This window comes from Dromiciops gliroides, chromosome 6, assembly GCF_019393635.1.
Source record: "Dromiciops gliroides isolate mDroGli1 chromosome 6, mDroGli1.pri, whole genome shotgun sequence".
In the NCBI taxonomy this organism is placed as follows: Eukaryota; Metazoa; Chordata; class Mammalia; order Microbiotheria; family Microbiotheriidae; genus Dromiciops; species Dromiciops gliroides.
In genome coordinates, this window is record NC_057866.1 from 216,605,101 (window position 1) to 216,632,392 (window position 27,292).

Genomic DNA, 27,292 nt, shown 5'->3' on the forward strand with positions numbered 1-27,292 from the left:
TGCCCTGCTCTTCCCCAATCTCCTCCCCCATTCCATGAATCCTTTGCTATTTTATTTCATGTGGGATTTCACCCCATGCTACCTCTGCCCTTCTCCCTCCCCTCTCACCCCTCGATTTTACCCAAAAGATATCATCATGGGGAAGCTAGGTGACACAGTGGACAAAGCATACATCACATACCCAGGGTGACCCCAGCCAAAACCTGAACTCAGACACACAAGATAGTCACCCCCTGCACAACCCCAGGTATGTCCCCCAACTTGAATTTTTTATGGTTGTCTAGGGTATTCTATTTGAAAGTCAAATTTGCCATTCAATTCAGGTCTTTTTCATGACAAATACCTGAAAGTCCTCTTTTTCATTGAAGTCTCATTTTTTCCTCTGAAAGATTATATTAAGTTTTGCTGGATAGGGGATTCTTGGTTGTAATCCCAATTCCTTTGCCCTCTGGAATATCTTATTCCATGCCCTCTGGTCCTTTAATGTAGAAGCTGTTAGATCTTGTGCTATCCTGACTGGGGCTCCACAGTACTTGAATTCTTTCTTTTTGGCAGCTTGCAATATTTTCTCCTTGACCTGAGAGCTCTGCAATTTGCCTATAATATTCCTGGGAGTTTTCCTTTTGGGATCTCTTTCAGGAGATGATCTGTGGATTCTTTCAATTTCTATTTTACCTTCTGCGTCTATAATATTGGGGAAATCTGCCCTCAGAATATCTTGGAAGATGATGTCTAAGCTCTTTTCTTGATCATGGTTTTCAGGCAGACCAGTACTTTCTGAATTATCTCTCCTGGCTCTATTTTCCAGGAAAGCAGTTTTTTCAAGAAGGTATTTCACATTGCCCGCTAATTTTTTTTTTTCATTTGGATTGCTTTATTGTATCTTGGTTTCTCATAAAGTCACTGGCTTCCATTTGTTCAATCCTAATTCTTAGAGAGCTACTTCTTCAGAGAGCTTTTCCATTTGGCTTTTCAAGCTGTTGACTTTTTTTTTTTCATGTCTTTCCTGCATCACCCTCATTTCTCTTTCCATTTTTTCCTCTACCTCTCTAAGTTTATCTTCAAAGTCCTTTTTAAGTGCCTCTATGTCCTGAGACCAATTCGTATTTTTCTTGGAAGCTTTAGATATAGGGCCTCTGACATTGACATCTTTCTCTGATGGTGCACCTCGATCTTCCTTGTCACTAAGCAAACTTTCTTATGGTACTCACCTTTCTCTGTCTGCTCATCTTGCCTTTCTTTTACTTGACCTTTAGCTCATAAAAGTGGAGCAGTTTCCAGTATGCACTATCCCAAGCCTCAGAATGTCCCAGGTGGTATGATTTAAGGAGGAGCAGGTTCTTCATTCACCTGGCTTGTTCCCTGGTCCATAGATGACCCCAGACCAACTTGCTAATCAATAGGCTTCATGTCTTGTGGTTGTCAACTCTTACGAGCATGTACACCTCCCCCACCTGGGCCACTGCTACTCAAGCTTACCTACTGTTATCCAATAGGGGTGAAAACCCCATGTTCTGCCAAAGCACCAGCAGAGACCCCTGTAATCTCCTTGCTGCCAAGGCCTCTGCCCTCTAACCAGACTGTGAGTTTAGTTCCAGACAATACTGGCACTGCAGCTAATTCAGAGGCTCTGGGGGTCTCTTTCTCTGTTGAGGCATTCCTGGGACCAGATCAGTGTGACTGTGGGGTTGGGCTCTACTCCTGTCTCAGCACAGCAGCTCCCTTCTTTCAAACTTTCAAGCTGACCTTGTTTGGAAAATGATCTCAGTACTTTCTTCTATGGATTTTGCTGTTCCTGGAATTGTCCTATGGCATTATTTTGATGTTTCTTGGAACAATTGTGTAGTGAGTTAGAGAGCTCACCAAGAAAAAAATATTTTTTAAAGAGTGTTCTTTTGTACAAAGTTGTGTGTGATGACTAGAAACCCAGAAAGGCCTTTACAGGAAAATCCAGGCATGGATTGAGGTCCCCTAAAAACTTATGAAAATATTGTATTTACTTTCTCATGCAGTGTCTCCTGCCCCTGCTGCAATTTCTCTCTGTTTCTCTGTTTCTGTCTCTGTCTGTCTCTGTTTTTGTCTCTCTGTCTCTGTTTCTCTCTGTCTCTGTCCCTCTGCCTCTCTTTCTGCAACCCCCCCCCCTTATGTCTGCAGAGAAAATGGGTATGAATCCAAATTGGGATAATGGTAAAAGTGGATAATTTGGCTTAGAAGGCATCAAGTAGGTTTTTGGATACAAGGCACTACAGGATGATGTTCACTCAGAACAGTCCATGAACAGCCCTATCTTCACTGATAAATGTTAACAATGAATAAATGTTTCATGAAGTGATTTATTTTTAAATTACTTATTTCTTTCCAGCCTTTGATGGTGTTTGGTTACAATTGTAATAAGTTAACCTAATTATTTAATTTGCTTCACACACTTAGGAGCTACATTGAACTCAATCTGAAAATTTCACGGAGAAGCAGTATAAATAACATAAATTTATATGCTGAGCCAAGAAGGTTACTCCCTTTAAAAAATGATAAACATTTTTATTTATAGTTTTGGGTTCCAGTTTTTTGTTTTGTTTTGTTTTGTTTTGTTTTGTTGGTTCTCTTTTAATGTGTTGGTAGGAGAAGAAGACTCTTCATTACTCCCTTCATAATTCAACACTGCTACTGGGAAAGAAAAGAGCAGGAAATTGGAACAAATGCAAAATTTAATCAAAACAAATTACCACTTAGGGTATGTGAAACAAAAATGTAAATATTATTCTATATCTTGAGTTTATCACCTCAATCAGGAGGTTGTACCTACCTTCTGTAATAACATTTAGTCTTGATCAGTGTTCTTAACTCTGTTGAAGTTACTTTATATTGTTGTCAATCTAGAAATTGTTCTAGTTCTGCTCAATACATATTATCTCATATAATTCTTTCCAGTTTTCACTGGAACTCTACCTTTTGTCATTTGTTATGGTGCAAATTTATTCCATTACAATCATAAATTATAATTTGCCCAGCACTGATGGGTACCCTCTTTGTTTTCACTTATGACATTTTCTTAAAAGGAAAACTTGTAGGCTATCTGTTTTGTTGGATGATATCTGTTCACCATAAAATTATCCCCTCCTCTACATTTGAAAATCAAAGACCAGTATGGAGCAAGTCTGTTTTGTTGGGTATCTAGTAACTCATGCCCACCTAGTAGTCACAGTGCTTGACCTTGGCCTAGGAAATACTTTCTTGCCTCAAACATTGCTTTAAGCAAAATAGTATAAAAATGTGAAGCTAGGTGCCAAGGTCCATTGCTTCAACTAAAAGAAACTTTTCAAAAGAGATACCTTCACCTAAAAAGTACTCAAGAGTTCTGTGAAAGGTCTTATCTAACTGGCAATTCTTTTTCCTCCTGAGATAAATATCAGGAAGTCAGCACATCACCAAAGCCTTCCTTCTAAGCCACTGCGTTTGTTTACTCTCTCCTCCACTTCAAAAACCTTTCATGCTTTCAAGACACTGCCTAGGGATATTCTTTGGCCCTAATTTTCTACAAATAGTATATTTTGTTTCTATTGACATACAAGGACTCCACATTGACACTATTACATTTTGTTTCATCTCAGTAAGCTCTGAAATGGTGAAATATCAAGCATCCTAAATCTTAATGGGCCATCTTCAAGAAACAATGGAGCGGCAGCTAGGTGGTGCAGTGGATAGAGCACAGGCCCTGGATTCAGGAGGACCTGAGTTCAAATCCGGACTCAGACACTTAACACTTACTAGCTGTGTGACCTTGGGCAAGACACTTAAAACCAATTGTCTCACAAAAAACCCAAAAAAACAAAAACCAAATAATCACTCTTTGGGGCAGCTAAATGGCGCAGTGAATAAAGCACAGCTCTGGAGTCAGGAGGACCTGAGTTCAAATCTGGCCTCAGACACTTGACATTTACTAGCTGTGTGACCCTGGGCCCTTGACATTTACTAGCTGTGTGACACTTAACCCCCTTGCCCGGCAAAAGAAAAAGAAAAAGAAAAAAGAAAAGAAAAGAAACAATAGAGTGGATATCTTTGGTATCCTCTCTTGTGGTTACCACAAATGACCAGTAGACTACCAGGATCTAGTATCTCAGGAAACCCATTTTCTTAGCTTTAAAATAAGAGAATTAGGCTTGATGGTCTATGAAATACTTTTCAGCTTTAGATTTATGATCCTGTGATTCTATGGTATTCCTAGTATCAACAGGGCAATATTATAGGGTAAATTGCAATGAATATTTGCATATGTTCCTATGACCACTGGACACATCATCTAACACCATCACAAACATCCAACATACACCAGGCCATGGTAACTTAAAGAACATGAGAATTACTCTATCTTGCCTAAACATGCCAAAGCAGATTGCTTCAATACATCTGAGGTAAACATTGTTAAGGCCATCACCTCAGTAATTTCCCAAAGTCCTCATGTGATAAAAAATTAGTCAAGTATTCCAGTTTTTCTTGGATCCTTTGTCTCATCTCATACCGGAAGATTGCAAAGAGGGCAAAGAACAGGGAGAGAGGGAATTGAAACTGAGAGAACAAAGCTCAATTTAGGAAACTCAGGAATAAAAAAGTCAAACAGAGGACTAGACTTTAAATAAATATCTAGGAGGTAAAAAAAATGCAGATGAAGGAAAGGGATTACTCAGTCTGAAGAAAAGGAGCAGTTTCCTGAAGCAAAGAAAGAAAAAAAAATAAATCTAGACTGGAGGAAAAAAGCTTTGTGGAATGCTGAATTTCACAAAGAGGGATGCTGGGCTGAACAAAATGTATTTAGGAAAGATATTAGTGAAAATTATTTAGTGGAGTGTCTTGAAAGGTAAAGGCTAAAGAGAGAAACATAAACACCTATTAACTGGATTTTCTGTCTCTATCCTTGTACTTCCCTACCTCTGGAGACTACTTCAAGGAAAGAGCTTTGTGAACTTCTAAGCCCTTTAAAATATGCCATTGTTATTACTAAGTTTATGATACTTTCTTATGTGCAAATTTGAGGCCTTTGCCTGTAATTCATTCCATAGAAGCTTATTAGAGAAAAGAAATATAATCATGCAAAACTATTATTATTGCATTTGGGTGTGGGGCAGCAAAAGGAGGAAATAAATGAAGGCCTGTTGTCAGAAGCATACTTTGTGTTCTGAAAAAAACATTAATGTCAATAAGCATTGAATGAGACATTCTGTTCTAAGATCATTTCTTTCATAGAAATATGAAAAGGACATTACTGGTCCTTATGTTTTATATGTAAATGAAACAATTCCTCAGATTTAGTGAGTCTCTTCCTTTGGTGTGAAAGGCTAAATATGCTCTGGGGGAAGGGTTCTCAAGTTGGGGCCCACTGACAAATTTCAGGGGCTCTTAGAATTGGATGGGGGAAATTGCATATTTATTTTCACTGATCTCTAGCTGAAATTGTGCATTTCCATCAATTATGATTCAATACTATTTTTTTTCTGAGTAGGGGGTTCATAGGATTTACCAATTCTAAAATGCCTAAAAGAGTCTCTAAAACACAAAAATGTCAAGGATCCCTCCTTTGCTCTCCTTTTAGGCCTTCCTCTTTGCTCAAGCAGCAAGTAACTTGAGGACAGAGTGAGCCTCAGTATCTACTAAGGACAGGACACATTGCCTCTACGTAGGATCACTTTCTGGAGGGCCATCAGGAGCCAGGGCACATGACTCAGAACTGGGGAATATGATACCTATATAAAACTACTATTAAACTGAGGCATGGGGGTTTTGAGCTTGGGACAATTACAGACTGAAAAAAGTATATGGACACAGGAATGCATCCCATTGAGGTACTGTCCTTTTATTCCTTTTAAAGTATTAAGTGGGCCAGATAGAAAATAACATTTCAACATTCTGTAAATTGTCATTTTGAAAGGTGAAACATCCACCCATTTATTGAAAAGCCATTTATAAACTGACTATTAGGAGCAGAGGGATGTGATAGAAAGTGGGGGAAAATAAAATCATTTAGTTACAGTGTTGTCTCTCAGTTAGTAGATGTTACAGTCCATAAAGAGGATAAAATGAAAAGTAATTCATGATAATTTGTGTTGCTATATGAAAAATTTATCAAAGATTCCAATTAAAAAATTCTTTGGGGGGTAGCTAGGTGGCACAGTGGATAGAGCACCGGCCCTGGAGTCAGGAGTACCTGAGTTCAAATCTGGCCTCAGACACTTAACACTTACTAGCTGTGTGACCCTGGGCAAGTCACTTAACCCCAATTGCCTCACTAAAAAAAAAAAAAAAAGAAAAAAAATTCTTTGGGAGGATGGATATCTTCTGTCATGTAGTACGTGGCCAGAGGACACTTCAGAGGATCAAATTAGGTGATGTATATGTGTATTTACAAAAATTCAAAATACTATATTGATGATTACATTGATGATGATGACAGTTATTGAAACTGGAAATCACAATTTCCTCATCCCTAAAATGATGATACCTGCCTCCCAAGGATGCTGTGAGGATAACTGAAATATTGCTTCCTAATTCTAGCTATACTCCCCTTCCTTCATGAAGTGATTGACCTTCTTTTAGCCCAGATAATCACCATCATATTAGTCCTCCCATGGGAAAGGGATATAGTGGTAAACTGGAGGTCAGAAGAGAGGTCAGGGCTGGAGAAATAGATAATAAATAAATAATCAGGTCTAGAGAGGTAGTAATTGAGCCCATGGGGCTGAATGAGCTTGTCAAGGAAGGGAATATAGAGGGTAAAAAAAAAAAAAGATAGAACCAAGGTCATACTTGTGGAATATACCCACATTAATGGGTCAGCAAGAGGATGAGGAGCCTGAAAAATAATCAGAGGAGTGGGTAGAAAAAATGAGTAAATTCACACTTGACATTGGACAAGGGATATGAAACTAAAGACATCAGAAAACCATTGAGAAGTCAGTCTGGGTGACTTTAATAACAACAACAAAAGCAATTAGTAATTACAGCTAGTACTTTAAGTCTAACAAAGTGATTTATAGTTGTCTCATTGGTTTTTTTTTTTTTAAACTCACAATAATCCTGGGAGGCAAGTGGTATTATTACCCCCATCTTAAAGGTAAAAAAGGGAAAAATACATAGAGGTTAAATGACTTGCTCAGAATTACAGAGCTTTTATGTATCTGAGGCCTTATTTGAACTCAGTTCTTCCTGACCCCATCACCTAGCTTCCAAACACAAAGGTAGCCTTTCTATTTCTCTATTCTTATGTAAGTGGAATAAATTATAAAAGAGTATTGATTCGATCTGCCATTTACTGGGTCCTTTAATATTTCTTTTTCTTTTTTTTCCTATTTACAAATATATTCTCTCACTTTAACGGAGTAGGAAACTCTTACCAGTGGAAATAGGCACTTGATCTGCAACTTAAACCTTACACTTAGTATACTGAAGGTTTAAATAACTTACTGAGTATCACACAAATGTCTCAGATGTGGGACTTGAGCCCAAGTTCATAACCTTGATTTTAACTCTCTCTATTATCCTATGTATTTAGAACAGTTTTTTTTAACAATTCTTTACTTGTTCATTTTTTATTGCACTCCCAACAGTTGTTTCATATTGCAGACCTTTCTGCAAGCCTCCTTAAATCTTTCCAATCCTAGCAGAAGACTGTGATGCCTACCTTACAGTAAAAATAGAAACTTTTAAATTTTAATCTCTTTTTTCTCTATCCTCAAGAAAATCCACAGTCTTCTCCTTTGTTCTAGTCTCTGTCAAAAATGTTGCCTCCTTCCTCACCAGGACCAACTTTTGATTTTGATCCCATCTCTACTCTTTAGTCTATGTTTGCTCCTTTATTCAACTTTTCATTATTTATTCTTCAATTTTTACGAATCTATTAATTATTTCCCTGTCTATAAATTTGTCTAATTCTAATTCTTTTAATAAACCTTTTTATTTAAAGTTTTGAATTCCAAATTCTATCCCTCCCTCTCCTTCCCCTCTTTTAGATGGTAAGTCAGATATACGTTATACATATGCAATTATGTAAAACATTACCATATTAGCCATTTTGTATAAGAAAACTTGAATAAAAGAAAAAAATGAAAGTAAGTGAAAATAGCATGTTTCAGTCTGTGTTCAATCAATATCAGTTCTTTCTTTGGAGGTAGATAGTATGCTTCATCATTAGTCCTTTGGAATTGTCTTGGATCATTGTATTGCTGAGAATAGTTAAATCATTCACAGTTCTTCATCAAAATATATTGCTATCACTGTGCACAACCTTCTTCTGGTTCTGCTCTTTTCTCTATATATCAATTTATTTAAGTCTACCCTGGGCTTTCTAAAATCATCCTGCTTTTGATTTTTATACCAGAAAAATATTCCATCACAATCATATACCACAGCTTGTTTAGCTATTTGCTATTTGATGGGCCTTCCTTTGTTTTCCAGTTCTTAGCCACCACAAAAAAATAGCTGCTATAAATATTTTTTGTACAAATAGGTCTTTTTCTCTTTTGGGGGATGTCTTTGGGATATAAACTGAGCAGTAGTATTCCTGCATCAAATAGTATACACACAGTTCTATAGCCCTTTGTGCATAGTTTTAAATTGCACTCCAGGAGGTTGGATCTTTTCAGAAATCTACCAACATTGGACTAGCATCCCAGTTTTCCCACATCATCTCCAACATTCAATATTTTCCTTTTTTGCTACATTTGCCACTCTGATAGGTGTGAGGTGATACCTCAGAGTTGTTTTAATTTGCATTTCTCTGATCAATAGTGATTTAGAGCATTTTTTCTTGTCTTTAGATAGCTTTGATCTTTATATCTGAAAATGGCCTGTTCATATACTTTGATCATTTATCAATTGGGAAATGACTTATAGTTTTAGAAATTCTACTCAGTTATCTATATATATATATATTAGAAATGAGTACTGTATCAGTGATAAGTGTTACAAAAAATCTTTCCCAGATTTATGCTTTCCTTGTAATTTTTGTTACCTTGGATTTCTTTGTGTAAAAGATTTTAAATTTTATATAATGCAACTTATCTATTTTATGTTTTGTAATGTTCGCTATATATTTATTGGTCCTAAATTTTCTCCTGTCCATAAATCTGATAAACTATTATATGCTACCTTAATTTGCTTGTGGTTTCACCCTTCATGTGTAGATCATGTACCCATTTTGACCTTATTTTAGTGAGATGTTAGTTTATACCTGCTTCTGCCATACTGTTTTCCAGTTTTACTGTAGTGTAATTAGTTATCCAATTCTTTAAGCACTTTAATTTTACCCTTCTTTTTTCTAAAGCTATCATTTTCAAGAGGCAACTATGTGGCACAGTGGATAGAATACTGGCCCTGAAGCTGGGAGGACCCAACTTTAAATCTAATCTCATATACTAGTGTGACCCAGGGAAAGTCACTTAACCCCAATTGCCTTAAATATCTAGGGCCATCTCTAATCATCCTTATGTATATCTTGCCATTGGACCCAGTTGGCTCTGGAGGAAAGTGAGGTTGGTGACTTTGGAAAGCCTTCCCTCACTTAAATCCAATTCACTAAAATTCATGGTATCAGCTCCCAATGCCATGGTCCTCTTCCACAATGAAGGAAAACAACAAGCATGGTCCATATTCCCTCACTTTTCCTGTCAAAATTTGAGGAAAAGGCATTTCCTACAATTACTCTTCTCATGTTACAACATTGCAACCTCAATATTCAATTGAGTTTCTCTGTTCAAGGTTACCAAAACCTCCACAACTACCAAAACTTCTATATTAATTCTTCTTGACCTATCTGGGACATTTTACATTATTGTACATACCCTACTTTTAGTTACTACTATTCTTTTACTCTTCATTACCATTAATTACTATTCTTCATTTGGTTACTCCTCAATGCTATTGTATGGCATTATTTTCTCAATTTTCCTCTTACCTAGGTCTGAATGATTGTCTCTTAGAGCTCTGTGTTCATCTACATCTCTCTGGCCCTTAACCACTGACATCTGATTAATTTTTCTCCTAGACCCGCTTTCCATTTTCTCTTCAGATTTTCTCAATGAGCTGCCTTGATCTCATAGGTACAATTATGATTTCTATTCAGATATCCCTACATATTCATATATCCTCTCTCTCTATGGATAGACAGACAGACAGACACAGATAGATAGAGATGCAGACATAGACATAGACATACACATTATCCACATCTATCTATTTATCCATCTATTATTAGTCTCTCCTAGTGTCAATTTCTATATCATTAACTGCTTACCGAATAACTCCAAATATTGTTGTTGTTGTTTGTCCTCCATTCTCAAAGAGAACCATGGCATCAGAGTAATGTTATGACTCGGTGAATATGATTTAAGTGAAACAGGGATGTGCAACCTCAATCTCTCCTCTGGAGAGATCTGGGTCCAGTGGCAAGATATACATGAAAACACCTGGAAATGACCCCATATGCAGTAGGAGACCTTGGTCATTTAAGCTAAGGTCTTTCAAAAGTCTCAGCTGGCCTGAGTCAATACATATGCACTTATTAAGTCTAGTTATGAAATGAGGCAAAGAAAGACCCCTTTTACCTCCTCAAAAAGACCTCCAAATATATGCCTTCTAAGCCATTTTAAGTTCAATAGAATCAAATCATTATCTTCTATTTCATTACATACTCATACCTGATATAATGTCCCTTAAGATGAAGGTCTATTTCAATCTTTCCTGTTATTGTTAAGGGCACCACCACCCTTCCCAACAATTCAGATTCACAACCTCAGAATCATGATCAACTCTTCCCTCTTCCTTCCCATCCAGTTGTAAAATCTTGTTGCATCTACTTGCATAACATATCTCTCATGTGTTCCTTTCTCTCTTTATCCATGACCACTTTTATATTGTCACCTATCACTTGGCCTATTAAAGTAGCATCTTAATGGAATTCCAGACTTGTTATTCTCCTTTTTAATTTACTCTGCACACTGGAGCCAAAATAATTATCCTATCATCTAAATCTGACCATTTAACTCCCTGGCTCAAGAACCTCCATCTAGTGTGTCTCCATTGCCACTAGCTAGGTTAAAAATCAAACTTATTAGGATGGTATTTAAAGCTCTCAGAAAGCTGACTCTATTATTTAGAGCTCCTTTGCTCTAGGTTATCTTCAGAAGCTCATTTTATATTACTGCTTTTATACATAGTCTATGCTTTAACTAATTAATCTACTTTTTGTTAATCAAAGTCAACATTCCATCCCCGCCTAAGTGTTGTTAACAGTCTATGCCATTCCTGCAATACACTCCTTCCTTACTTCTTCCTCCTAGAATTCTTACTCTCTTTTAAGGCTCAGCTCATGAGCCACCCCATAGGAAGTCTTTCCTAATCACACTAATTATTAGTGTGCTCTCATTCCTTAGTGTTATGTACATAACTTCTAAAGTAATGAATTATTTTAAGGCACAAATACATTTGTTAAATTGAATTAAATAAAGTATACTTGAGCTGAAAAATATTATTTATAAATGTAGCTTCAGAGTTTTAGTTGATTTCGAGCTCAGTTTAAATCAGTAGTGTGATATAGCTGATAAAAAGACTAATATGTTATATTGGTGTATATGTGCATGAACAAAAGTACATTAGATTTATATGCACATATACAATACATATATGCATATAAACATATATAAAGCATAATGCATATATGCATATATGTATATGCACAGATACATAAATATATAGACAGGAATATATGTATATGAATGTGCATATTACATTATAAAATATGTAAATATAAATACATGTGTATGTTTATTTTAGAATTAGGGAAGTGATTGTCCTATTGGAATACTCTGTTCAGGTTCTTCTTATTTAGACTTCTTCAGAATGATATTAATAAGGGGAAGATGGTGGTGGTGGTGGCATACAATCCTTGAACCTTACCCTCATTGGAACTGTCTTGAAGAAGTGATGGTATACACATTCAGTTGGGTATAAAAATCTATATTACTCTATAAGGGAAGGAGATTTTCAAAAGGTGGTGAGTGGTGATAAAAGAATAGATATATTAAGGGAGGTAGTAGTGAGAAGAAAAACAGACTTTTGTGGTGGGACAAGGTAAAAAGAGAGAAAAAGAAGTATAAACAGGAAAATATAGAATGAAGGGAAATACACAGTTAGTAACAGTAACCATAGCTGTGAAGGTACAAGTGATGACCTGACCCATAAAAGGGAAACACATAACAGAATGGATTAGTAAGCAGAATCCATCCATATGTTATTTACAAGAAACACACTTGAAACAGAGAGACACACCAAGTAAAAATAAGTAGGAGCAAAATCTATTAAGATTCAGCTGATTTTTTTTAAAGTTTCCAGACAAAGGAAAAGATTAAAACAAGTAATTAAAAGAAGTAAGAAAACTATTTTCCTGAGAGGTACAATAGACAATGAAGGAATATTAATATAAAATATATGTGCACCAAATATCATATCATTCAAATACTTTTAAAATTTTTAAAATTTTTATTCTTTTTAATGATAAAAATATTTTATTTTCCAGTTACATAAGATATTTAAGCTCCAAATTTTTCTCCCTCCTACCCTTCCCTCCCCCCTCCCCAAGACAGAAAGCAATCTGATACAGGTTATATATGTATAATCACATTAAACATATTTCTGTATTAGTCATATTGTGAAAGAAGAATTAGAACAAAAGGGGAAAATCTCGAAAAAGAAAACAACAACAAATAATAGAAACAGTATGGTTCAATCTGTATTCAGAATCCACAGTTCTTTTTTTTCTGGATGAGAACATTTTTCCATTATGAGTTCTTTGGAATTGTCTTGGATAACTGCACTGCTGAGAAGAGCCAAGTCTATTACAGTTGATCATTACATAATGTAGCTATTAATGTGTACAGTGTTCTCCTGGTTCTGTTCACTTTACTCAGCATCAGTCCACTTCAGTCTTTCCAAGGGTTTTTTTTTAATGAAATCTGCCTTCTCATTTCTTACAGCACAAGAATATTCCATTACATACCACAACTTTTTCAGGCATTCCCCAATTGATGGGCATTCCCTTGATTTCCAATTTTTGGCACTGCAAAGAGAGGTGCTGTAAATATTTTTGTACATGTGGGTCCTTTTCCCATTTTAATGATATCTTTGTGATACAGACATAGTAGTGGTATTCCTGGGTCAAAGGATATTGAAAAATCCCAAAGCCTTTTGGAGATAGCTCCAAATTGCTCTCCAGAATGGTTGGATCAGTTCAGTACTCGACCAACAATGCATTAGTGTTCCAATTTTTCCACAGCCTTTTATTTTCCTTTTTTATATCACATTAGCAAATCTGATAGGAGTGAGGTGTTACGGAAGAGTCATTTTAATTTGCATTTCTCTAATCAATAGTGATTTAGAGCATTTTTTTTTCATATGCAATAGATAGCTTTGATTTTTTCATATGAGAACTACCTTTTCATATTATTTGACCATTTCTCAAATCGGGAATGACTTGCATTCTTTTTTTTTTTTTAGTGAGGCAATTGGGGTTAAGTGACTTGCCCAGGGTCACACAGCTAGTAAGTGTTAAGTGTCTGAGGCCGGATTTGAACTCAGGTACTCCTGACTCCAGGGCCGGTGCTCTATCCACTGCACCATCTAGCTGCCCCCAATGACTTGCATTCTTATACATTTATTTTTGGTTTCCTATATATTTTAGAAATGAGGCCTTTATCAGAAACACTGGCTATAAAAAATTGCTTCCCAGCTTTCTGCTACCCTTCTAATCTTGGCTTCATTGCTTCAGTTTGTACAAAAGACTATTAAATTTAATATAATCAAAATCATTCATTTTGCATTTTATAAAATTATCTATCTCTTGTTTGGTCATAAATTGTTCTCTCCATAGATCTGAGAGGTAAACTATTCCTTCCTTTCCTAATTTACCTATGGTATCACCTTTTATGTCTAAATCATGTACCCATTTTGACCTTGTTTTAGCATATGGTATAAGATGTTGGTCTCTGCCTAGTTCCTACCATACTCTCTTCAAGTTTTCCCAGCAGTTTTGTCAAATAATAAGTCTCTATCCCAGAAGCTGGAGTCTTTGGGTTTAGCAAACATTAAATTTCTATATTAATTGACTACTGTGTCTCCTGTGCCAAATGTATTCCATTGATCCACCAATCTATTTCTTAGCCAGTACAAAATATTTTTGAGAACTGTTGCTTTATAGTATAGCTTCAGATTTGCTATGGCTAGTGACCTTCATTAGTTCCCTTGATATTCTTGACCTTTGGTTCTTCCAGATGAATTTTGTTATTATTTATTCTAGCTCTACAAAATAATTTTTAGATAGTGTTATTGGTATGGAACTGAATAAGTAAATTAATTTAGATAGAATTGTCATTTTATTATATTAGCCTATCCTATCTATGAGAGATTGATATTTTTCCAGTTATTTAGATCCAATTCCATTTGTGAGAAAAGTATTTTGTAATTGGGTTAATATAGTTCCTGGGTTTGTCTTGGCTGGTAGACTCCCAAGAATATTATATTGTCTACCTTTACTTTAAATGACATTTCTCTTTCTTTCTCTTGCTGCTGAGATTTATTGGTCATGTATAGAAATGACATTGATTTATATGGGTTTATTTTATAACCTTCAACTTTGCTAAAGTTGTTAATTGTTTCAAGTAGTTTTAATTGATTCTCTAGGATTCTATAAGTATACCATCATATCATCTTCAAAGAGTAATAGATTATTTCCTCCTTGTCTTTCTCTTTCTTCTCTTATTGCTAAATCTAACACTTCTACTACAATACGAAATGATAAAGGTGATAATGGGCATCCCTGTTTCACTCCTGATCTTACTGGGAATGCTTCCAACTTATCACCATTACATATAATCATTGCTGATGGTTTTAGGTAGATACTGCTTCTTATGTTAAGGAAAGCTCGACTTATTTCTATGCTCTCTAGTGTTTTTAGTAGGAATTAGTGCTATAGTTTGTCAAAAGCTTTCTCCGAATCTACTGAGATAATCATATGATTTGTTTATTTTTTATTGATATGGTTGTTTATGTTGATATTTTTCCTAATGTTGAACCACACCTGCATTTCTGGTATAAATCTCACCCGGTCATAAAGTATTATCCTGGTAATGAATTGCTGTAATCTCCTTGATAATATTTTATTTATGATTTTTGCATCAATATTTATTAGGGAATTTGGTCTATAATTTACTTTCTTTTGTATCTGCCTGGTTTAGGTATCAACACCATATTTATGTCATGAATGGAATTTGATATAACTCCTTCAACTATTTTTCCAAATAATTTGTGTAGTATTGGAATTAATTGTTCTTTAAATGTTTGGTAGAATTCACTTGTAAACCCATTTGGCCCTGGACATTTTTTCTTAGGGAGTTCATTGATGGCTTCTTCAATTTCTTTTTGTAAGATGGGCTTATTTAAGGATTTTATTTCCTCTTCTGTTAATCTAAGTAGTGTATATTTTTGTAAATATTCATTCATTTCATTTAGATTGTCAAATGTATTGGCATCCAGTTGAGTAACATAGCGGTAACATTCAAATTCTTTAAAGAAAACTGAAATGAGTTATAGGAAGAGATAGACAGTAAAACTATTCAACTTTACCCTCTCAGAACAATTAAATATAACCAAAACAAAAGAAGAAAGAGGTTAAAAATGGTCAAAATTTTAGAAAAATTAGATATGATAGATGATTGTAGAAAATTCATTGGAAATAAATTCAGTAAATGTCAATGAAAATGGATTAAAATTAATTGGAAATTAAATAATCAAACCTTAAAAACAAGTAGGTAAATGAATTAATTATAAAAACAATAAATAATTTTATTAAAGAGAATGACAACAATGATAAAGTATACTGAAATTTATAGAATGCATGCAAGAGTGAATGAGCATTACTCTCATCAGAATTGGCTCAAAGAGGGAAGAACATACATACTACTCAACTGGGTATAGTGATATATCTTACCCTGCAGGAAAGTGGGAGGGGAAGGGGATAAGGGTGGAATGGAGGAAGAAAGGAGGCCAGATTGGAAGAGGGCCAGTCAGAAGCAAAACGCTTTTGAGGAGAGATAGGGTAAAAGAAAATAGAAAATAGAGTGAATATCAAGGGGAAGGAGGGAAACAGCAATAGTAACTGGGGAAAAATTGAAGCAGAGGCAAGAGCAATGTAAGAGGAAGAGGAGGAGGAGGAGGAGGGGAAGGAGGAGGAGGAGGAAGAGGAGTTGGCTACATACTTTGCTGGGCTATTATGAAGGAAATGTCTGGCAATAAGGTACTATATAGATGTTAACTATTACTGTTGTTGCAGTAATCAAGCTCATAGTGTTTTGTAAGGAAATCTTTAAAGTACCATATGAATGTAATTTACTATAAAAAATGAGCAGGATGCTATCAGAAAAAAAAATTTGGATAGACTTGCATGAGCTGATGCAAAGTGAAATCTACTGTATACAAAATAAGAGCAATATTTTAAGATGATCTGCTAAAAATGACTTAGTTATTTTCAGCAATGTAATGATCCGAGACAATTCTGAAGTACTTATGAAAAATGTAATCCATCTACAGAGAAAGAATTGATGGTTTCTGTATATAGATATTAGTAGATTTAAAAAAGTTTATTATGCAATGTTATTTTCTCCATGAGTTTCTTAAATCTAGAAAATCAACAAAAATGTAAATCAAGCCCTATTTTGAACCATTTGATGATTTATGAGGAGATGTTCCCTTTGAAAATTTAGTAATCATACAGGAGGTAGAGCTGACTCTATAACATTCCTGAATCCCTTCACTCCCAATTCTAGGATTTGGAGCTACATTTTTCATTTTAATTCATTCTATCGTCCTATTGTTTGAATCCTGAGTGTTATACTTTTTAATTCTAGAATTTAAGAATGGTAAATCCATCTGAAGTCAGGTACCCACGAAACAACTAAAATTGTCAGTAAATAAAAGTTAATAAAAGGAACCTTGTAAAACAGAATGAAAGGAATACAAACAACCCAAAGCATTTCATTGCAATTTAAGCCTCTAAATTTGTTTAAGGGTTGCCTTCTCTCTTTGTAAAATACTTATTCCACAACAAGCCTAACTTTGGAACAGTTGCTCAAATACTTAACTTTAAATTTCAAATTCTTTCCATCACTGTTCCTTCTAGCTCACATCTCTTCCATGTATAAACCTACCCTTGTTTGTTAGGGGAACATAGAATTCATAAAAATCCCACTTGGCTTTATAAAAAGAAACTACCAAATAGATATATCTGTTTAAATTTCTACTCATGAAGTTCTTGTTTGTTTTGTTTTGTTTTGTTTTTTCAGGGCAATGAGGATTAAATGATTTGCCCAGGGTCACACAGTGTCAAATGTCTGAGGAGAGATTTGAACTCAGGTCCTCCTGATTCCAGGACCAGTGCTTTATCCACTGTGCCACCTAGCTGCCTCCAACTCATGAAGTTTTAATAAGATTCGAGGATTTATCCTGATATTATGATACTTTGTCTTCTCCCTCCTCTCATCTCCTTATCCTCTGACAACATGAGTTAAAAGTGCTATGCTGCTGACAGGATGATAAGCTTTTAGGATTTTCTAGCTACAACAAAATATCCATTTTAGGAAAGACAGACTTAAAATAGACAACTTGAAGTTTCTATATTAAATACTTTCAGAAAATATAGAAGAAAAAATTAGATTTCCTTTGTGTTCTGAGAAAATGTGATCAATTTTTAATAGTCATGACTATGAAATGTTGATTTTTTTTCTGGTGGCAAACAACAGAACATCCCCAAGATTCTTCCCAATACAGCCTTGAGTGTGCTGCTTTGAAACCAGAACACTACAGATAAAATCTTTCTATCATTCATGAAGGGCACATTTTTTCTAATGACATTAAATATAAAACAAAGTTTAATGATAAATTGTTTTGTAACTTACACTAAATAGATGCTATATGTCCTTAGCAGTTGCTCTAAGCAAAAATTCCTCAGAGTTTCTTCCAGTCCCACTAGTGCACACATAGCACCCTCACCCTAATTACTTTATGTTTACAATAGTCCTACATCATCATTGGGCGCGCTTTGCTATACAGTATTGCATAATATAGAAACTGGAAGTTTTGTTGAAGAGCTTTATGATTTTCTGAGCATCCCACTAGAATAAAGTGGCTGAGATAAGAATTGAACACATATCCTTAGTGTCCATGAAATATTCTCTATGAATTTTTTTTTTTTTTTTTTTTTTAGTGAGGCAATTGGGGCCTTGCCCATGGTCACACAGCTAGTAAGTGTTAAGTGTCTGAGGCCGGATTTGAACTCAGGTACTCCTGACTCCAGGGCCGGTGCTCTATCCACTGCTCCACCTAGCTGCCCCTCTCTATGAATTTCTTAAGCTCAGACAGTCAATGAAATAATAAATGAAGTCCCAATTTTTTGTGTTTTCCAATTTCTGAAGTGAAATGCTCCCTCAAAGTTTAACAATAATCTAGTTGGTATAGCTGGCTCTAATACAGTCTTGAAAACCTCCCCTCCCCATTCTGGGCTTCTGGAAAGGTATTTTTTAAGTTAATCAATTCTCTTGTCCTCTTGTTTCACTTTTGAGTTTTAAAATTTCAAATTCTATTTCAGGAACAAAAGAGTACAGAGTATATCTGGATTCTGTTGTTCTACCTATTTTAGCACTGAACTATGAAATTTTCTCTGCCCAGGGATACTGAACTCTGAATGTATGAGCTTTTACTTTATATTATTTAGAAACATGGCACCCGACCAATCCCCTACTATTTTCAAACCCTACTTCAACTTTGTGCCTTAATGTGTTTTCTCTTATTAGATTGTAAACACTTTGTCTTCCTTGCTTATATTCCTATTCCCAGACCTAAACATATTTTTTCATTCATTCATTCATTCATTCATTCATTCATTCATTCATTCATTCATTCATTCATTCACTCATCCATTTAAATTTATTCCATCACAAAATTATGGTTATTTCTGTTCATGAAGATAATTTCAAAAGATTTGAAGCATTGCAATTTTATAAGGTCCTCATTTATCCTATTTTGGTAGAGCATCAGAAGAATCTCTCTCCCCCTACCACTCTCCTTCTACTGACCCGAAACACCTTCCATGTAGTTGGCCATGAATTGATTGGCTATATGAGAAGAACATGATCCCCGTCCCCACCCCGTCGATTGAAACCAAAACATATGTGCTCAGATCTATGTTAGATCCCCAGTCAAGGATTTCTTATGGTTTTACTAATCACTTTAGTCACATAAAGAATCATAACATATCAGAATTGGAATACACCTTGGAAGTCATATTGTTCAACTCATATTTGAACAAATACACACAACTTTTGCGTATAGACTTCCACATTGAGGAGAAACCACTATCCCTAAAGGCAACCTAATTGAAATTTAAATGGCTCTGCCTGTTATGAAATTTTGCCTGGTTTTACACTTTAATTTACTTCTTTTCCATTGCTCTTAATTGTACCTTCTTAGGCAGAACAGAAAAATCAAATTTCTCTTCCACTTGAAAGACCTTCAAATACCTGATTTAAGGTATCATTTATCACCTATAAGTCCTTTTCTCTCCAAGCAAACCAGCCCCACTACTCACATCAGGATCTCGAGATGCTTCCTCAGTTTGGTTGTCTTCCTCTGAACATTCTTCAATTTATCAAGGCCTTTCTTAAAACACGGGCCCCTAAACTAAGCATGATACTTTAGCTGTGGTCTGCTCAAGGACATCTTAGGTCTGGAATGTAAGTTTCTCTGAATGAATCCTAGAATTACATTAGCATTTTTTCTGTTATATTATTCTGTTTTATTTCTATTGGCCCTGAAATCTGCTAAACCTCCCAGATAATCTATTGCCTAGTAATAGTTTCCTTATAGTTTATTTATGGAATATATAGATATGTGTACACATATATTCATATATACGTGTGTGTATGTATGTATATATATATATATATATATATATATATCACAGGCATCTATCCATGCATGCATACATATATACATATGCACACACGCACACACACACACACATACACACACACACGCACACACATACACACACAAGACTGTTTATCCCTATTGGATTTCTGCTTACTTGAATTGTCCCAATATTCTAGCTTGTCAACATCTTTTTAAATCCTGATTATTATTTAGGAAATAAGCTAATGCTCATAACTTAGCTTTATTTGAAAATTTGATAATTTGTCTACTGACTTTTTTATCCAAGTCCCTGGTAAACTTGTTAAATAACACAACACTGAATTTCTGGCATACTCCTTTATATACTTTTTCAATGCTGACATACATCTATTAAGGATTGCTCTTTATTTCATATCTACTTAATTGTATTATCATTTTGCCCACAAATATTAATCTTTCTCTTCATAAATATAGATATACATGTATGTATGCATGTATGCACATATATACATATGCATGTATGCCCAAGATTTTGTGAAATGCAAATATGTAATGCCCACAGTTTCTGATGTGCATTTTTTGGTGCTTTACTTATATATAACAAATGTATGTCTCATGAATTGTCCAAATTCCTCCTTAGCAATTTATTAGCTTTGTAGTGAAAGGCATGTCCCTTTATCTCAATGTTTCTGCATCTTTAAATAGGGATTATAGCTACAGTTCTGACTTCCTAGGAATTTTGTGAAATTACAATGAAATTGTGTATTCAATGCAAACCATACAGAATTACACAAATGTTTGGCATGGATTTGGGGTCACAAGACCAGGATTTGAATTCCATCTCTACTACTTACTGTTTTAAGAACCTTGGACAAGGCCCAGAACCCTTCTGGCCATTTTCTATTGCACAAAGTTGTAGTGAATTGCTGATGGTTTTCTATGGATGACAAATTTCTCAGGTTTAGAGAATTGAGGACAGAATGATTTAAGCTACAATGCCTACACACTTATAGGGGCTGAATCCTGTAGAACTGTGGCCTGTGCCCTCTTTCCTCTTTTCTTTTTGTTCTTCATTTTCTAATTTGAAACACCTTCCCAGCATTCTATGTCCAGGTCAGTGGTTCCAGCTACAGTTGTGCTAGGTTGGTCTTTTAATGGGACTAGAAGCCATGTGGCTAAGTGATCTTTGAAGAGAACCAGCATGAGGCAAAATTGCATCATAATATCAGGTCATCAGAGATGATTTTGGAGCTCCATTTACCTGAAGTTGACTTGCTGAGTGGCTGACCCAGTGACTTTTAAAGGAAGGGGAATCAAATTTTATATGTCTTTAACTTTGAAATTGAATCTTTTAATCTACTAAAGTGCTTTTTATTTCATTTTAAGATCCAAGTGAGTCTCATTGTTCTGAGGAGACTAGTTTATACTCATAAGAAAAATAAAGTGATGGGACCAGATGATCTCTAAAGTCCCTTCTAGTTCTAAATCCTATGATCCTTGTCTCTCTTTTGCTTCCATCCTCTTGGCTTCTTTATTTCCCACTATATATACATAAAAAACTTAAAAACCCAAATGGTTGGTGTTAGGTTTTGCTACACAGATGCTTTGCTTCTTAAGTGGGTGGCACTAAAGAATGGATCCCTTATGTTACTTTCATGCTCATTCATAATGTAATTCTAACATTTGCATGTTTCTTTCTCTTCCTCTGTCAGAACATTCAATTCCAAACTTTTAAATTATCTGAAATATCTTAGCACTGAAACTTGACCTCATATGTGGAATATTATGAGGAAATGATTACCTATACCTCTCCTTAAGTCAACAACAATGACTGAGTGAAAAAAGTAATTGAGTACTGTGCCTAATACGTGTCAAGAACTGTGCTAGATGCTGAAGATATAAATACAAGAGTAAAAGAGGCTCTATCCTCAAGGAACTTACATTCTAATATAGGGGAGAAAATAGGAGGTCAGGGAAAAGAGTTCTGGTCTTGGGAGTCATAGGAATGGAGAATAGAGGAATATATATGTTTGATGTTTCTTGAAGCAAGAGTAGTATATATTTCATCGATATTTCCATGGCAAGAGGTAAGAAAAGACAAGTAAGTATGGCTTAGTGACATGGAAGAAACTCAGATTTCCTGGATAGATAGATGTCAAGCATGTGACGGGGTTAGGTGAGTTGACACCTATTGTTTCACTAATTAGAAAAACTCATCCCCATGACAGAATTCCAAAGATGGCTAGATTTACTCTCTCAGTGATGGGAATATGGTTTCTGATTGTTTATAAATATCAGAAAGGTGGAAAAGGCAATAGAGCTTACTCTCCCAACTCAGACTCAGATTAGTGGGTTGCATCTCAAGAGTACTTTCAAACATGGTGGAAAAAAGGCAAGGAATCACCCAAGATCTTCAAAATTCCCCTCCAAACAACTTTAAACTTTAAAATGAATTCAAGAGTGGTATAACCCACAAAAGAACAGAGTGAAACAATTTCTATTTATTTATTATTTTTCTTTTATTAGTGAAAGACAATTTACAAGGCAAGCAGAAAGGTTCAATCCCCCTCGGTGAGATTGGAGCATAGTTCAGCCCATGCTGTGACAATGCAGTCCACTCTACTCCCTCCCCTCTCCCCGCCCCCAAGAACCAGCAGTAGACCTTGATGGTGATGGAGTCAGCAATAACATCTATAGCACCAATTTCTAGCACTCTTAGCCCATACACTGTGAAAATGTCTGATGACTGGTCAGAAGGAGATTCCAGCAGTCCTTTTGCTGGCATTGCAAACAGGACCCTGTTTCATTGCTTAAACTCAGATTTTTGTCACAGACCTTTGTTGCAGTCCCAGGATGAGCACTAGCACAGCAGAATTTGTAGCTTCTGGGGAGTATGGGCCCTGGTTATAGTTCCAGGGAGGAAGAGAGAATTCACAAACCAGAGCATAATCCAGGAGAGTAGTAAATGCACCTCTTTTTATGTCATACCACCATGAAAACAAAAAACAAAAACTTAAAGCATACGGACCCCTACAACTAGCTCTGAAAACAACTAGGGAAAAACCCTTGAAACTTGGGACATTGCCCCTTCATCCTGGGATGGGAGTCCAACTTTAACATAAAGTTCAAAGTTAAGAAGTAGGATAGAAAAATGATCAAACAACAACCCAAGAAAATTCTGATGGACTTAAGATGAGAAATTCTATCCATCTCTGGATAAAGAACTGATGGAGTTAGAAAGAGATTGAATTATGCTTTTTAAAAAACTATATTTTTCTTATTTATCTTTTTTAATTAACATGTTTAATATGGAAATATCTTTTTCATGACTGCACATGTATAATCTATATCAAATTTCTTAACTTCTCAATGAGGTAGAAAGGACAGAGGATGATTAGAACTCAATTAAAATGATATTAAAATTATCTTTACATGTAATTGAAAAAATACTTAGAAGACCTAAATTTAGAATTCTTTTCCTTAGGTTATGGGTAAACATAATGGTGTGAATGACAGCATTTTTTTAATAATCATGATCTGCAATAAGTGTGTTTTCCCCATTCATTATCTGCTGATATCCTTTATACAGAAAGAAAATTACCTTTGCCCCTTTAAGTAAATATTCACTAAAGTGGTATGTAACAAGATTTGGCACAAAATTCACCATCCTCCTGTCTCTAAAGTCTGGGACACACTTTCATAGACTTATATAAAGAGATCAGGGGAAAAGTGAGCTTAAACTTAGAACACATGTGGCTAAGAGTGTTAACTCACAGTTAACTTTTGCCAAATACACTGTCAATCAGTAATAGCTTGTAGCTACTTAGGGTATATCAGAAAGCAAGCTGTCCATCATCTAAAGTTGAAAAGAGGAGCAGTGAAATGCATTTAGCAGGATTTGTTAACAAAAGTACTGTTCAAAGGTAGGAATCAAGAAGAATTAACAAAATACTTTTTTTTTTTTTTAGTGAGGCAATTGGGGTTAAGTGACTTGCCCAGGGTCACACAGCTAGTAAGTGTTAATTGTCTGAGGCCGGATTTGAACTCAGATACTCCTGACTCCAGGGCCGTTGCTCTATCCACTGCGCCACCTAGCTGCCCCCAAATGCTTTTTATAATTATGAAAGGTACCCATTAAAACAATACTTCATGTTCTTTTATCCAAGAAAAACAAGTATTTGTCATAATAATGGATAGGACTTTCTGCTCTACTATTTCATTGTACATATAATTTGTCATATTTTATTTTTGCTATATGGCTAAATAGATAGAGTGAGCCTAAATTTAGGAAGTTATTGGTCATTGCTGTCAGTGGTATTAGATGCTTTGTGACACTGTGGTTTTCTTGGCAAAGATAGTGGAGTGGTGTGCCATTTCCTTCTCAAGAACATTTTACAGATGAGGAAAGGAAAACAAAGAGGGTTATCTGACTTTCTCAGGGACACACAGCTAATAAGTGTCTGAGTCTGGATCAAAACTCTGGAGGATGAGTCTTTCTAACTCCAGGCATGACATTCTATCCACTGCACCACCTAGTTGCCCCTGAGGTCAAGATATCCTGACCTCAAATCCGGCCTTAAACATTTACTGCCTCAGTGACCCTAAGCAAGTCACTTAACCTCTATTTGCCTTAATTCATAGGAGAAGGAAATGGCAAAACTACTTCACTATTTTGTCAAGAAAACCCCATGGACAGTTTTAGCATGCTATGGTCTACAGAGTCACAAAGAGTCAGACAGGACTGCATGGCTGAAAACAACAGCAGGAGGAGTAGCAACAACATTTTGTTTATCCTTCCACTCTAAATAGGAAATCTCTACTATTAGAACACTAGATGGTTAAGGGATTAATCAAAGATTATATAAAATGATGGTCAATCTTTTTTCCCAACATCTAGCTTCAGCTCATGAAGCAGATATTGTGATCACTGGTTATAGGGCCACTAATAAAATGCCCACAGAATGGCTAATTGTCCAAACTTTTAAGGTAAACAATGTCATCCTCTTGTCAAAGTTAAGAGGGAAACAGAGGTTTTTCTCCTCACTACTCCTAAGCAATTATATTGGCTGAAACTATTTCTACCATTGAATAGAACTTACCTTCTTATGCCTAGATTTGGAAAAAGCCTGCTTATTTTATTTTTAAAATATGGTATGAGTTTTAAACAGTATTTTATTTTCCAAATTACATGTCAAAATATTTTTAACATTATTTAAAATTTTTGTGTTACAAACTTTCTCTCTCCCTGTCTCTCTATTTTTTTGTGTGTGTGAGGCAATTGGGGTTAAGTGACTTGCCCAGGGTCACACAGCTAGTAAGTGTTAAGTGTCTGAGGCCAGATTTGAACTGAGGTCCTCCTGACTCCAGGGTGAGTGCTCTATCCACTGCGCCACCTAGCTGCCCCATCCCTGCCTCTCTATTGCACCATACTGAATCTATATGTACAAATGAACTGTGTGAGAAATACAAAGAATATCAAAGACCTCTTTAAGATTGTCTGATTTTAGGCAATAACACCCAATTTAAGAATCTCTGGTATTATATCCCTGACATATGCTGTCCCCAATTCCTGATCCTTTTCATGAGTGTTTCAAATGACTTTGGGTACCATACTCATAAAAATATCAAATTCATTGATGACTTTTTTCATTTCATTTTCTGCTTCTTTTCTTTTGATTAAAGGTTTAACTAAAACATGAAATAAATAAAAATAATTAATCCACTGATTTTATGATTTATGAAAGCTGTTTATAGTTGATGTTTTTGAGGTAAGATTAGCTTTTATGTTTATCTATGCCACATCATAAGATGTTATAAGAACTATCCTTCGTCATGATTCAGTGCACATCAGCAGCTGGGGTAAAGGAGGAATTTCCATATAGCATGGCTTTATAAATTAGACTACATTAGGTAGATTTTATTATTTCCTCCAAAGCATCGGGTCTCACTCAATCTTGGAAACAAATATGCAATTATACATATCATTGACGTATTCCATTATAGATGTCCATGTATATTTTGCATACTAAACTTACCTTTATGATGTTTCTCCTAAGATGTTACTGTGAAAAATGAAAATTACTATTGTTAATAACTTTATTAAATATAAGAAGTTAGATGGAATTAATTTACTTTCGATTATATATTTCTTTAAATTTTACAAAATGTATACATTTATCAGCCTGGTGAGGTAATATTTAGCACTGAAAGGAACCACAGAGATCACCTTGTCTATCACCCTCACCCCATTTTAAAGATTAAGGAAATGAGGATCCAAGAACTAAAGTCATTTATCAAAAATCACAAAATTAGGTAAGTGGCAGAGAAGCCAGTTTAATCCAACTTTCATAAAATGAAATTAAGTGATCTACTAACTATATGACACTACTCATGCAATTAGTATTCATTTCATTTCACACAATAAACAACTGTGATGGAGGTAGCCCCAACTGGTGGAGTATACCTAGCAACTCAGCTGTACTCTCACAACATTCCACTAAAAACAACAACAACAACAACAACAACCCCCAAAACAAAAACAAACAAACAAACAAAAACTTTTAAAAGAAAGCCTCAAATCAATGTATGGAGTGGCAAAGCCAATAAAGGGTTGGGGCAAGATAAATTTCCAGCCCAAAACAACTGAGGAGATCATCAGGAAAGGTCTGTCACAACTGGGTGATAACTAGAACAAAGCACACACTTGGCAGCAAAAGCATCTCAACTTGGACAGAGTTACAACAGGGAAGTAGGAACTTCAGGAGTTCTTAGTCCAGCAATAGCATCAGTAGTTTCAGGAGCTTTCACCTCCAAGAGGGAAGGGGTGAGACAATTGGAAAGAAAGAGATTTAAAAGAACCCTATCATGGCACTGGGTACCAGACCTTGTTATATTGCCAAGGTAGTTCTAGAATAAGGAGGGGTACAAGAACTTGCAGCCACAGTGGAACAGCGACTATAGTCACAGTTCCATGGTGAATAAGAGTGCTGGTGGTCACTCAAAGTGAAGGGTGAGGCCTAATATTACTTCTAATGCAGAAAAGAGCAATATTATTTGTCACTGCAGGAGATCAGAAGTCTGAGTCATAGTTCCAGGTCCAAAAGAAGTGATAGCAGTTGTGGCTGGGGGAAACAAGATCCTTTCCAGAGAAAGGATCAGGGTATATGTCAGAAGAGCAGTAGCTCCAACTCTCCTTGGCATTTACCAATTTAGAAGAACCAAACACGATCTCCAGAGCTAGCTCTGAAAATAGCAGAAACAGAGTCCTAAAGCATGGGACAGTGAGCATAAACTA

General features: G+C 35.6%; 1 pseudogene; it reads left to right on the forward strand.

The window, feature by feature from the left end:
* Positions 1-1,408: 1,408 nt before the first annotated feature.
* Positions 1,409-27,292, forward strand: part of LOC122732220 — a 64,928-nt pseudogene continuing 39,044 nt past the window's right edge.